This window comes from Panthera uncia (genome assembly GCF_023721935.1).
Source record: "Panthera uncia isolate 11264 chromosome B3 unlocalized genomic scaffold, Puncia_PCG_1.0 HiC_scaffold_2, whole genome shotgun sequence".
Classification (NCBI taxonomy): Eukaryota; Metazoa; Chordata; class Mammalia; order Carnivora; family Felidae; genus Panthera; species Panthera uncia.
In genome coordinates, this window is record NW_026057583.1 from 5,717,777 (window position 1) to 5,731,260 (window position 13,484).

Genomic DNA, 13,484 nt, shown 5'->3' on the forward strand with positions numbered 1-13,484 from the left:
GCGCCCCGAGCGCGGCCGTGTGGGCGTGTGCGCCGGGGAGGAGCGAGCACCGCGGGGGCGGCGGGGGCGGGCAGAGGGGCCCGCCGCCCCGCCCGCACCCCGACCGCGGCGGCCAGGCTCCGCCCCAGCCGGGAGGGGGCCCCCGGGCGTGGGCGCGGCGACCCCGGGGCGGTAGAGGGGCGCGCGCGCCGCAAGCCTGACGCCGCACGTGCCGGACCCCGGGAGGGATCCTCTGCTGTCCACGCTGTTCCGCCTTCCTCGGGCTTCCTTCGTCAAAGGCCCTGGGATCCAGGACGTCCGCCCACAGCGTGGGCGGGAGAAGACGGGAAGAGGGGGGCTGTGGCGGTAAGACTCAGGGGAGGGGGGTGGGCTCGAGGATCTGTTTCCATCCCAGCCCCGCCCTTCAGCGCACCTGCTCCAGGTGCCCAGGACTCAAAGCACGCGGCATCGTATCTGCAAGGTGAGCGCGCCCGCGCCCCGGCTTCGCGGAGGCCTGCCCCCCCATGTCTAGGTGAAAACCTGCACGCGTGGGGTGAGTGTTTCCTACAGGAAAGGCCCTCCTCCTCCTTGGGTCAATCGTAGTCATTTACATTTTCCTACAAAATTGCCCACCTCGTTCACAACGGCGGACTCTCACAGCTACACCTGTCACCACCTTGTAATTTTTCATCTCTTCCAAACGTGTCCTTGCACCCCCTTTCCACTCCGACATGGTTGCCTTTCCCCCTAGTAGTTTTGGTGTTTACTTTGTTGTGGTTGAATTACGGGATCTGCCTAAGTTCCATTTTGCGGCCCGTTAAAGGACCGATAAACTCAGAAAGCATTTTTCCTCCTACTCCTTGCAGGAAACAATGAACGACTGTTCAACTGAAGGAAACAATGCGTGCTTTTGGATACATGCATGCGAATACACCCGTGAAGTTCATGACCTATTACTACCCTCTACACCTGTACTTTGTACCGCAAGGCAGGACGGGATTGGTGAAGCTGAGCCAACTCCGGAGCCAGACTGCATGGACTGAAATCCCAACCCAACCACTTGCCAGCCGTGGATCTCTGGTGAGTCACTAACCGGTCTGTACCTCAGTTTCCACCTCCATAAAACTGAATTAATAATAGCATCTACTGTAGATGGAAGCCGCGTTTATGGTGAGCATGGCAGCACCTATCAAGTGGCCGAATCACTGTGCTGCACCCGAAACTAATACAACATTTAACATGTGTCAACTGTACTCGACCAGAAAAAGGAAAAAAAAGGAAAGAAAGGGTCTGCTTCATCAGGCCAGGGAGGAGGGGCAGCTAACATACGTAAAATGTCCCGTGCTCTGCCTGGTAGACAGTCGGCGCTCTCTAGGTCTTAGCTGTGTTTGTCTACCTGATCCAGTAATATTCAAAGTAAACTGTTAGAAAGACTTTCAGGGTGTTTGAATTCACTTATTATTCAAGAAAAACGTATCGAGTTTGGGCCGTGTGACCAAATCTGCATTTTATTTTATTTTTTATTTTTATTATTTCACTATTTTATTTTATTACTTTATTTTATTATTTTTTATTTTATTTCATTTTATTTTATTTTTTGTTTTATTTCATTTTATTGTTATTTTTTAAATTTTATTTTATTTTATTTTATTTTATTTTTGGTACATGCTGGAGACTGAGCTGTGAACAAGAAAGACAAGTTCTCTGCCTTCGTGGAGGGCCCTTCTAAAAATCTGGATTTGTCGGCATGTCTCTGGGCGTGTGTGTGTGTGTGTGTGTGTGTGTGTGAGAATCAGTGGTCTGCTGTTCCATGACCCCCAGTTCACACAAAAGGACACGAGGCAAACGTTTTGCATGCTCCTCCAAATCCGCCTTCTGGTGGAGTCTCCGCCCCTTTGCCAGAGATGCACCCTACGTGCTAGACCCACTTGATTGACAACAACAATAACAATTTTCAAAAAATAAGCCTTACTAGTAGTAGCAGAAAAGAATCCCCACTGTAGGCAATGCCTCCTAGCCTGAGACCTCCAGGAACACACTTGCAGGTGTATAACTGGATGACACGCATTGGGCATCTTAGCAAGAAGGTGCTAGAGCGTGCTGCAGAATTAGGGCTTTGGTTGGGAGGCTTAGGGGAGGGTTTGCTCCACTCTTAACAGAGGAGAATCACGTCAGACAGTATTCTGACGCCACAAAGAACATTAGAAAGTGATCCTTGGTGCCATGCTTCCCACGCACTGTTTTTGTTTTTCTGTTTGTTTTTAGAGATAATTGACATATAACGTATTAGTTTCAGATGCACAACGTCATGATTCAGTATTTGTATGTACATCTTGCAAAATGATCACCATGGTAATCTGATTAACCATAGTTACAATTTTTTTCTGGTGATGAAAACGTCTAAGATCTACTCTCTTAGCAACTTGCAAATATATGGGGGTGCCTGGGTGGCTGTTGGTTGAGCGTCTGACTTTGGCTCAGGTCACGATCCCATGGTTCATGAGTTCAAGCCCCACACTGGGCTCGCTGCTATCAGCCTGTCAGCACAGAGCCCACTAAAGATCCTCTGTCACCCCCTCTCTTCCCCTCCTCTGCTTGTGCTCCCTCAAAAATAAACATTTAAAAAAATAGCTTCAAGTAATAATATAGAACCTATTACTAACCATAGTCCCCATGCGATACATCACATCCCCGTGACTTATTTTGTAGCTGGGAGTTTGTACTTTTTAGCCTTCTCCCGTTTTGCTCCCCACCCCATCCTGTGTCTGGTAATCACCAGCGTCTTCTCTGTGTCCATGAGTATACACTCCGTTCCAAGCCAGGGCAGGGACAGTGTTTATTTCCCAGCCTGAACGGGTTCCCTGCACAGAGTACACTTTTGGTCAGTCATTGTCCGTAGGAAAGACAGACTCAGAGGTCAATACTGAGCTGCTTGGCTGGAGCTGTAAGCAAGGAGCCTTAAGTCCTCTGATTCATTGTCTGTACACAGATTTGGAGGCTATGTTCTAGAGCCATGAGGCGTTTTCCCAAGATCACACAGCAAATCAATTCCAGGTCTACTAGGTCTCTTGAGGTCAGTGTCGTGGGATTGGATGTGTTCCAGGCTATTACACATTTTTAAATAACTTACTAGATTGTTATTGTAAGTGTGTTATCGGTATTGCCTAGAAAATACAGATAAGATATGGACATGTTCTTCCAGTCCTTTTAGCCCACCTTTAATGTTAAAAAAAAAAGTTTCTTTCAAATGCGTTTATTGCACATGTAAATCGGATATGCTTTTTGCAGCAAGTATCAGAACGCCCGTCTCAAACAAAGAGGGACTGATCTTCTTACACAACAGCATGTCTGAAGGTGGGCCACTGCTGATGATGGTTCAGAGGTTCAAAACTCCCAGGGCCAGCAGTTGATGCCTGTGGCATCCCCCTGGAGTTTTCCAGAAGGCTGCCGTCAGCTCAAGCCATAACATCCACATCCCAGACAGACCACTGGGAAGGAGTGGAGGCAATCACATCTCTCCTCTTATCCGAAGGGCAAGCCTTTCCCAGAAGTACATCGCACAGCCGGGTTCTCCTTGAATCTATTAGAAATGGGACATATCTGAGGACGCTGGGAAAACGGGAAGCCAGATTGCTATGATTGGCTTAGATCAAGAGATGCTTCCTTTCCTTGGTCTGGTCTAATGCCAGATCGGAAATGAATAATACGACTGTCACAGTGCTTGTTATTAAACACTCGGGAGGTGCCGATGAGCAAGAAAAAGAGGCTGATATAATATTTATAATACACAAGTATAATTTATAAAACTAGAATTAAACAACAGAGTACGCTGTGTTAGTCTCGTTTCCTTAAAAATCAGCTACGAAGCCATCCATCTAGAGGTCTGTTCCTCTGTGACTTATTTCCACACGACTGCGAGTTCTTCTACTGCCTTGTCAGTGGCTGCGTGAGACATGAGTGTGCGCGTGAACCGCAATACCTTTAACCAACTCTGTTTCAGATGTGACGCTCTCCCGTGGCTTCTCTCTGTCGTAAACCACACTCCGGTGAAGGCCCTTTCCTCGGTCTTTTTCAAATTTCAGAATTATTCCCTAAGAGCAAAATACTTGAGGTTCCTGAGGGAAAGGTATGCAAAACTTTACCATTTGCATACAGAGTGCAAAGGGCTGCTCCGTGAAGGCCGTACCACTTTTCATTACCCCTTGCTCATGGCTAAGTGCATCCTTCACCTTATGAGATCTCATTGTTGAAGAAACTTGCTAACGTGATAATTAAAAATGTATTAGGTCATTGTTCTCGTTTGTATTTCTTTTATTACTAGTCATGGCTGAATTTTAAAGAAGTGTTTATTGCCTATTTTTCTGTCAATTGCTCATTTATACCTTCTAAATTTTCTCTTGGTGTACTGGTGATTCACAGTTGATTACAAAATGGACATAAAGTAAATAAAATTGTTCATAATTTCCTTATCCAGAAATGAGCACTATTATTCACCAGTTATTCATGGGAGTTCATAATGGGTTTTATATGCCTCTCCCTCTCCCTCTTTTCCTGTCTCTCTCTCTGTCTCTGTCTCTGTCTGCCTCTCTGTCTGCCTGTCTCTGTCTCTGTGTCTCTTTGTCTTTGTCTCCTTGCCTCTCTCTCTGTCTCTCTCTTTCATGTCTCTCTCTATCTCTTTGCCTTCTCTCTGTCTCTTGTCTTTCTCTTTGCCTCTCTGTCTCTGTCTCTCTCTCTGTCTCTGATGTCTCCCTTCCATCTATATATCGATCGATCTCTCTATGTACCTATCTTGTGATTATTTCCTTTGGATAAATACCCCAAAGTCAGATTTCGGAGTCCTACAGTAATACTATTTTTTTTAAATATTTGCCAGTTTGAGAGGCGTGCTTGTAAGCTTTTCTCTTTGTCCATGATCATACCCTCTGGCATTCCCAGTGTTGGCTCTGTGGGGCTTCCTTTCTCTTTTTTCTTGGTGAGACCCGACCAGGGCTTACCTATTTCATTGTTTTTCTTCCAAAGACAGATCTCTGACATTTGTTAATTGTAGTATTTTTCTAGTTTCAATTCACTATGTTTTACTTTCATTCCTATTAATTCCCTACCCTTGTTTTCCTGTTTCTCTTGCTGTTTGTTTTCTTAGCTTTTTGAGTTGAATTCATAGTTAATTCTGTCTTACTCTTCTTTGCATACAATTGACTTTATTCAAGGATACAAAGTATCTTCCAGGTACAACTTTGTCAATCCCCCTCTTTTTTGTCTTCAAAACGAAAATCACTTTTTGAAAAATACGACACTTTAATACAATTAGAAATTTTAAAGAAGATAGAAAAGTACAAAGAAAATAGAAAATCACTTGAAATTCTTCTTTGCAGAGTTAACCATTGTTAACATTTTGGGGAACATCTTTCCAGAAATTCTGTTTAATAAATGTATATAAAAATCTCATGCAAATGGTGTCCTGCCATACTTTTAATAATATACTCTATAATGAAACTGTTTTTCTGTTAATGACTGTAACACACATAATAGGTTTCAATGAGTCCATTGTATAAATATATTATAATTTATTTAACCCATCTACAGGAGATGCACATTCTAAGTTATGTCTAAGTTTTCATCGTGATAAACAACTATAATACGTTTGCCCGGCTAGTCTCTAGGAGTAAATATCTACAAAAGAAATTGCTGAGTGAATGTGGGGAAAAGAATAAACATATTAATAAATATTTCTAGACAATCTTCCAGAAAGATTATAAAAATTTATACTGTCATCAACAGAGCACAATACTAACCATTGTCTTACCCCCTCATGGGGTCTAGATAACATCAAGCTTTTTAATCCCTAACAATCTGATTAGCAGAAAAAAAAAAAAAAATATATATATATATATATATATACATATCTTATTTTTGTATTTCTTCAGTTACCAATGATGTTGATGTACTGTGTTTACCTGTTGTCTGTATTATGTTTATATGTGCACATGTGTGTGAGATCGACTGCTTATATCCTTTCCCATTTTTCTGACTTCTTAATTTTTTAAGCTTTCTCCATATTTTGTATTTATGTTCTTAATCTGTCATACACATTACAAATATTTTCCAGTGTTTTGTGTTTTAGTTTTATCGTAAGTTTTTACTTTTTAAATTGTCTAAATCTTTTTTCATTTTCCTTTAAAACTCTCGCCTTCCAGACGCCACACTTAGAGTGCCCTGGCCTCAAGACTATGAAAGATCCAGGTTCCTCCTGAGGCTCTGGGGTTTGGGGTTTGGGGTTTGGAGTCAGATGTTTGCTCCTTCTAGTCTGTCATTTGTTCAGTGCATTGAGATGAACCATGCTCCCAGTCACAGACTCACTACCCCAGTGAAGAAATCTCTCTTCTCCCCACCGCTTTTGAATGTCATGAAAACTCGACTTTATTCGTGAGCGTCCCGTTCTGTGCTATTCTGTCGACCCACCTGCCCCTCCTTGTACCACCTCGTTCTCACTGTCAGCAGTTTACAGTTTCGGATGTAATGGCATGTATTTCTCCTTAAACGTCCTTTCCAAACTTCCTGAATTTAACCACAGATTTGCTCTTTCCGATCAACCTTAAAATCATCTTAGATAGTAAAGGCTACATTTTTCATCAAATAGTGGTTTGTTTCCAATCGCAACGACACTACCGAACAATCTTCTTTTTGCTGAAAATAAATTGGGAGGTCTGTATTTCCAGTGAAAAGTCTCATGTTCTTTTTTAAGACCGCAGCCTGGCGTGGAACCACACTGCAGACCTTCAGAGAGGCCTGGGAGCCTCCGGCCTCACTCTGTGCAATGGGCTGATGGGCTGAGTTGCATGTCCACCCCACCCCACCCCCGGCCTCCCAGTATTCCTGTGTTGAGGCCTAACATCCATGTGATGGATGGTACTTGGAGGTGGGCCTTTGGGAGGCAGTTAGGGTTAGATGAGGTCATGGGGGGGCCCTCATGATGGGTTGGTGGGCTGATAAGAAGAGACAGAGGGAGCTTGCTTCCTCTCTCTCCACCATATCCCGACACTGAGGGAAGATAAGGAGCCCTCACCAGGCACCCGATCAGTGGGCACCTTGGTCTTAGACTTTTTAGACTCCTGATCTATGAGACATAAACGTCTGTTGTTTGAGACACACGATCTACAGCGTCTTGTTATGGTGGCCCAAGAACAAGCCCGTCTACACAAGCTCAACATAAGCTTTCTGAGTTCAGTCACCTGTGTCTGTTCATTAATGACTCTCTCCCCACAACACTCACAGCTTTTCCCCTTGGATGAGGTTCCTAGGAGAACAAGAGGTGTTTTCTGGAAATAACTCCTGGTTGGTTGGTTGGTTTTTATTTCTTCAAGTGTGTGCTGTAAGCATGGAAACACTTAGCAATTGGCTGGATTACCCATTCTGGTGAGGGAAATAGGCCTCTTAGAAGGGACATTATATTTCAAAGCAACCATCATGGGAAACCATCATGGCACTTGGCTTCCTAAGCAGTAAGACTCCCCTGAAACCCCTCAAAACTCTGGGCACCAGCCTATGGAAAGCAGTCATATTGATGTAAGTTGGTACCCAGTGAGGACTTGTGGATTTGTGTATGAGTAAAGATATATACATGTGTATTTGTGTACGTATGTGCATACACACACACACACACACACACACACACACAGACACCTACAAAAGTTTATTCTAAACTTGATATAAATGACATGTAATACTCTACTTACATATAAGAATAAAATACACAATATGTTCTGTAAATTCTGTATAATCAATTGATTTTCATAGAGTGGTTTCATTGATTTAAAAAAAATTTTTTTTTAACATTTATTCATTTTTGACAATGGGAGATTCAGAACATAAGCGGGGGAGGGGCAGAGAGAGAGGGAGACACAGAATCCGAAGCAGGCTCCAGGCTCTGAGCCGTCAGCACAGGGCCTGACATGGCATCAAACTCACAGACTGTGAGATCATGACCTGAGCTGAAGTCGGATGCCCAACCGACTGAGCCACCCAGGCGCCCCGGTTTCATTGATTTTTAACAAACTCTTATATCCCCAGTCAGTCTACAAATGCAGTCCAAGCACAATCTCACAAATGGACTTTTGTCCCCTTCCACCAACTCCTTCCCTCCAAAATTTACTGTCGTACCATCAGATATGTGATCTGTTAAACTATCTCTCACCCCACACGAATTACATTCGTGACACTCAAAACCTGTTTCCGTTTCCCCACTAACTTTAAGTCTGATCTGCGTTATTATAACTCTTTCATTGATATACAGAGAAACCTTGGATTGCGAGGAATTTTTCTGTGAAGGTTCTGCAAGACTAGCAAACATTTCTAATACATTTTAACTTGATAAACGAGCGATGTCTTGCAATACGAGTAGGACGTGATGCCGAATGTCACATGATCACAGCTGAGCAAATGGTTCTTCTCTCTCTTTCTCTCTCACTGTGGGATTGTGGGTGATCATATCCCGTGCTCGGATGCTCGGTCTCAGGCCGTGGCGTTTGGCAGAAATCTGTGATTTTTCGGCACGTTGGAAGGTGCCCGTAACTGGCACTCGTGTATTTTTTGTCACTTCCAAGCACCTGTGGACAGTCCTTTGCTTTTGCATCCAAGAGGGAGCTTAGGAACGCTTTGCTCATTCCAGGTCAGGCTGCCTGCTGATACAGACCCTTTCCTCTGCTGCCTTATCGCCAGTTATATTCGATATAGTCTATGACAAGAGTTCAGTAATACTGTAATGTAGTCAACATCCGTTAGTGACGGTGAAAGTCGTCCTCCACAGTGACCCTCCTCTCTCTCTTGTCTCCCTCACACCAGCCACGAAGGTTTTCGAAGGTAAGTGCTGGTTAATTTGTTTTTCTTTATATTTTGTATTTTCTTTATTATTTTGTATTAGATGACAGTATTGTAATCGTTTTTATATGAATATTTTTGGGTTGTGGAACCATTCACCCGAGTTTCCATTATTTCTTATAGGGAAATTCACTTTGATATATGAGTGCTTTGGATTACAAGCATGCTTCCAGAACGAAACACTGATAGTGTGGACAATCAGTAAAGCAGTAAGTCAAGCCCCGGGTTGTTACACCTGCCAATTCGGTTGTGCAGATGCTTCCAGAATGTCCGATTCCAAGCTGCCAACAGGCCGTCATGATGCAGAACTGGGGACAGAGGCACACCATGCCGTTCCCACCGTGCAGACACAGCAGATCCAGGGAGCCACGGGAGCACAGACGGCAGTGGAATGCGCCAAATAATTAGGAAGGGAGGAATTCTGAGTATCTATTACCTTTGCTTTTAATAGAATGTAATTGTAAGTGTGTATATTAATTTTTGTCATGGTTACGTCCAACAAAGGCTCTCAAAGTTCTGGGAAACGACCCGCCCCTGTGAGCAGGCAGGGGACTCTAGCGCCTGCCGTCCGCACCCCCAGAGCCGTGGCCCGGCTGGGCTGGAAGAGGCAGACACCTTGCCCAACTGACATTCTGCGTGGGTGGAGAAGCCGGCCTTCGCGTCACCCAGGCCCAGAGGTCGTGGCCACCAAAGCCACCCTTCGGCTCCCCGCGACGGGCCCAGCACGTTCCCTCTACGACGTCCTGCTCTCTGTGGTTCCAGCAGCCGCAGCATCGCCTGGGATTGTTAGCAACGCAGAATCCCAGGCCGCTTCCAGGCCTGCTGACTCAGGAGAGGAACGTCTCCGGGGCGGGCGGCCCGAAGCACAGGAAGGTGGGACGCCCGCTGAGTTACTTGGGTCCCCCCCTCGGAAGACGCTGCGTCGAACGGAGTGGGGTCCGAGCACGGAGATGCTTTCAAAGCTTCTCCAGCTGACGGAACGTGGAGGCCGGGTGAGGCACACCACGTCTCCTCCAGGACGCCCCAGCCAGAATGTCACCGTCACCGTGGACGTCCCAGCGCCCTCATGGGTGCTCCCTCCTCTAGGGGCAGGGCGAGGCTGGCTGCAGGGGGCGCGTGCAGGGTGGGGGGTCCGGTAGGGGAGCAGGGGGAGGCTGCTAGTGAGCGGGTCCGCGGTCCCTGATGCCGTGCTCGCCCAGCAGGAGCGAGGACCCATCCTGCCCTTCCGGGAAAGTGGACTATGGGAAGCAGCAGGGGCAGCGAGCCCACAGCGCTGGGTCTGTGCCTGGCCTGGCCCCTCCCCCTCCCATCGCCTGTGTCTGTGCAGACCACGCGGAAGGCGTCCTCGTGGAGACGGGGTCACCATCGGCTTCCTCCCCACCCTGTTCCGAAGGCTCCTGCGGAAACCGTTTTCACCTTCTCAGATTTGAGGCGCTTGATACAAACACTCAGTAAATATTTCAGCAAAAATGAATGTCCCCAAAGAGCCGCTCTATCCGGAATAAGTCCTGATCGCCAGTGTTCCTCTGAAATGCCCAAAATAGAGCGGTGCTGGCGGTTCCTGGCGAGGCGCGGCCTTGTTTCGCTAACCTAGTTAGAAGCTGTCAGCTCGTGCTTCGGGTCCTGTGAGCGTCTTGCCATTCTTTGTCTGAAAACCCTCCCCAGCACCCCCCCCAGGACCTTCACACGTGCCAAGTTCCAGGACACGCCCGGCCCGCATGTTGTGGAGACGCAGCTCTGGCTCACAGACCCCAGGAGCGCTGTGCACACTGGCGGTGGGGGGGGGGGGGGGGGGGGGGGGCGGGGGGGGCCCCCCGGGGGGGGGGCCCCCCCCCCGCCCTTTCTCCACATCTGTCAGTGTGGAGGGACGTCCCTGCGTTCTAATCCGGTTCCCGCCCTGCTCCAGGAGAGGAAGGGGCATGCCCCCCGCCCCCCATTGTGGAGGCAGCACCCTTGTCCTCACGGCTACGTGCCAGGAGCGGACTGAGACAATGGCGGTCAAGTCCACCTCTGCCCGGGGGGGCAGCAGGGACCAGCTCGTCCCAATTTGTCAGGGACTCTCGGTTTCAGCACTGAAAAGGCCTGGGTCCCACGCAAGAACCCTCTCAGTCCCGGGCGAAGCAGGGCCACTGGTCACCGTGGGCGGGCAGCCAGAAGCCACATCTCCTACGACCTGGAAAAACAGCCTCAGCTCAGCAGCACGATGGAATTCTGTAAGGCGAGTCCCATGGGTATAGCCAGTAACCAAACCCCCATCCGGGGGACACCAGGGGTGATCCAGTCCTAAGGCCCCGGAGCTAAGACCGGGGACGCGACCCAAAGCAGCCAGCTGCCGAGGCGAGCACAGAGCAGAGCAGCCCGAGGGGGAGTCGCGTGGGGGTCAGAAGAGGGGCCGAGCAAGGTCACTGCAGCCAGGCCACGCTCCGTCCCCGGCCCCGGGGCTGCGGCCAGACAGGCGAGGACAGTGGCCCCCCGCAGCTACTGCCTGCCACACAGAGACTCTTCAAAGGACAAAGGGACAGAAAACCGTCAGAGCCTGTGTGTCTTTATTATAAAAGGGACACATTTATAGTCGAGAAATGTGAAAAAGTACAGAAACACCATAAATTTCAAACCTCACACGAACCACCACCTTCAACAAACCACCTGTCACATCACCATGTATTTCTTTCCCGCAAAAGCCAGGGGCCCACGCGGTGCAGTCCCAGCCCAGTTATGTGGCGTGAAAAATCACTTTCCGCGAGTCATCAAAAGCACCTGAGGTCTCCACTGGAGATGCTCAAAGAGAATCAAAAGACGTCCAATTTCTAATCCATAGAAGCACTTCCTAAACGTTCCCTTCCCGTCCACGGCCTCTGGACCCCAGCACCTGCAGCCGCCCCAAAGCCCTCTCGGTCGCCCTCCCAGCCGCCGCCAGCGCTCTGCCAACCCCACAAGCCGTCTCCAAGTCTGTCTTCCTCCTCGGAGGCCTCCGTCCCCTTCCCGCCAGCACATTTGGGCTCGAGCCCCACCTGGTAGCTCACCCTTCACTTTCTGCCCCTTTGCCCGGTGTCCCCAGGGAGAGTCCGGGCTGGGGGAGGGGAAGGAGCCAGCAAACGGTGACAGCACTTTTCTTTTCCCCCACACTGTCAGCACAGAGCCCCACATGGAGCTCGAACCCACAAAACGTGAGATCATGACCTGGACCGAAATCGAGTCAGACGCTTGGAGCTCCTGGGGCCGGGAGGGGATGCTCAGTTGGTTAAGCGTCCGACTTGGGCTCAGGACATGGTCTCACGGTGCTGGAGCTCAAGCCGCGGGTCAGGCTCTGTGCTGACGGTGTGGAGCCTGCTTGGGACCCTCTCTCTGCCCCTCCCCTGCTCCCGCTCGCTCTCTCAAAATAAATAAACATTAAAAAAAAAAAGAGTCGGACGCTCAACCGACTGAGCCACCCAGGCGCCCCAGAATATTCTTTCAGGGACAAGGGGAGGAAAAGAAAAGCATCGCAAAATATGCAAACGCCTGTCATGTCACAGTTTTTAGAAAATAAAATGGCAAATATTTCATACTTTTTTTTTAATCAAACTGCAATTACACTGTGGGTGCAATTTTATTTTTATTTATTTGTAAAGATTTTAGTTCTAGGTCGTGTCTACACCCAACACGGGGCCTGAACTCACAACCGGGAGATGAAGAGTCGCTCCACCAATTGAGTCAGCCCCTGCAGGTGCAATTCTATATTGTAGAATTCTATATTTGTTCATTCATTCGTTCATTCATTCATTCATTCAGCAAGTACTCACTGTGGGCTTATTACGTGCCAGACATTGTCACTAGGGAAACAATGAAGAAACAAAACTCGATGCCCTCGTGAAGCCTAGCGAAGTGGTCAGAGGTGACACAGATATAAAACAAAGTGGGGACGCCTGGGGGCTCGGTCGGTTCAGCGTCGACTTCAGCTCAAGTCACGATCTCACAGTTCGTAGGTTCGAGCCCCGCGTGGGGCTCTGTGCTGACCGCTCAGAGCCCGGATCCTGTTTTGGATTCTGCGTCTCCCTCTCTCTCTCTCTCTCTGCCCCTCCCCTGCTCGAGCTCTGTCTCTCTCTCAAAAATAATAAACATTAAAAAAATTTTAATAAAATAAAAACAAAGTATGTGTTACGCTAAAAGGTCACGGATACTCTGTAATTTTTTTAGCAAAGTGAAAGAGGTCGGGAGTGCTGGTTAGAGGGCTGTTTACTTCCCAGTGAGGTGACGTTTGAGCAATGGCTTGGCGGACGAGGGGGGAGCCATGCAGGGTGGGGGGAGGAGGGTGTGGCAGGGGGCCATCGCTTACACTGTAGGACGCCCAGCAGCATCCCTGGCCTCCCCCCACTGGATGCCAGCGGCACCCCTCCCCAGCGTGACAACCAGGAATGTCTCCGGGCTCCACCAAGTGTCCCACGGATGCAAAAGGGCCCCCAGTTAACCACCATCGAGGGCTACGCGTTCAGATCACCTGAGGAGCTCACGGTGGCCCGGACTCCTCCTCAGACCAACTAAACCAGGGGCTCTGGGAGCACTGGGAACACTATAAGCTCCTCGGGATTTTTCTAACGTGCAGCTGAGGTCGAGGACCTTTGCCTTGACCTCGTGGTCCCGACCCTTGAGCG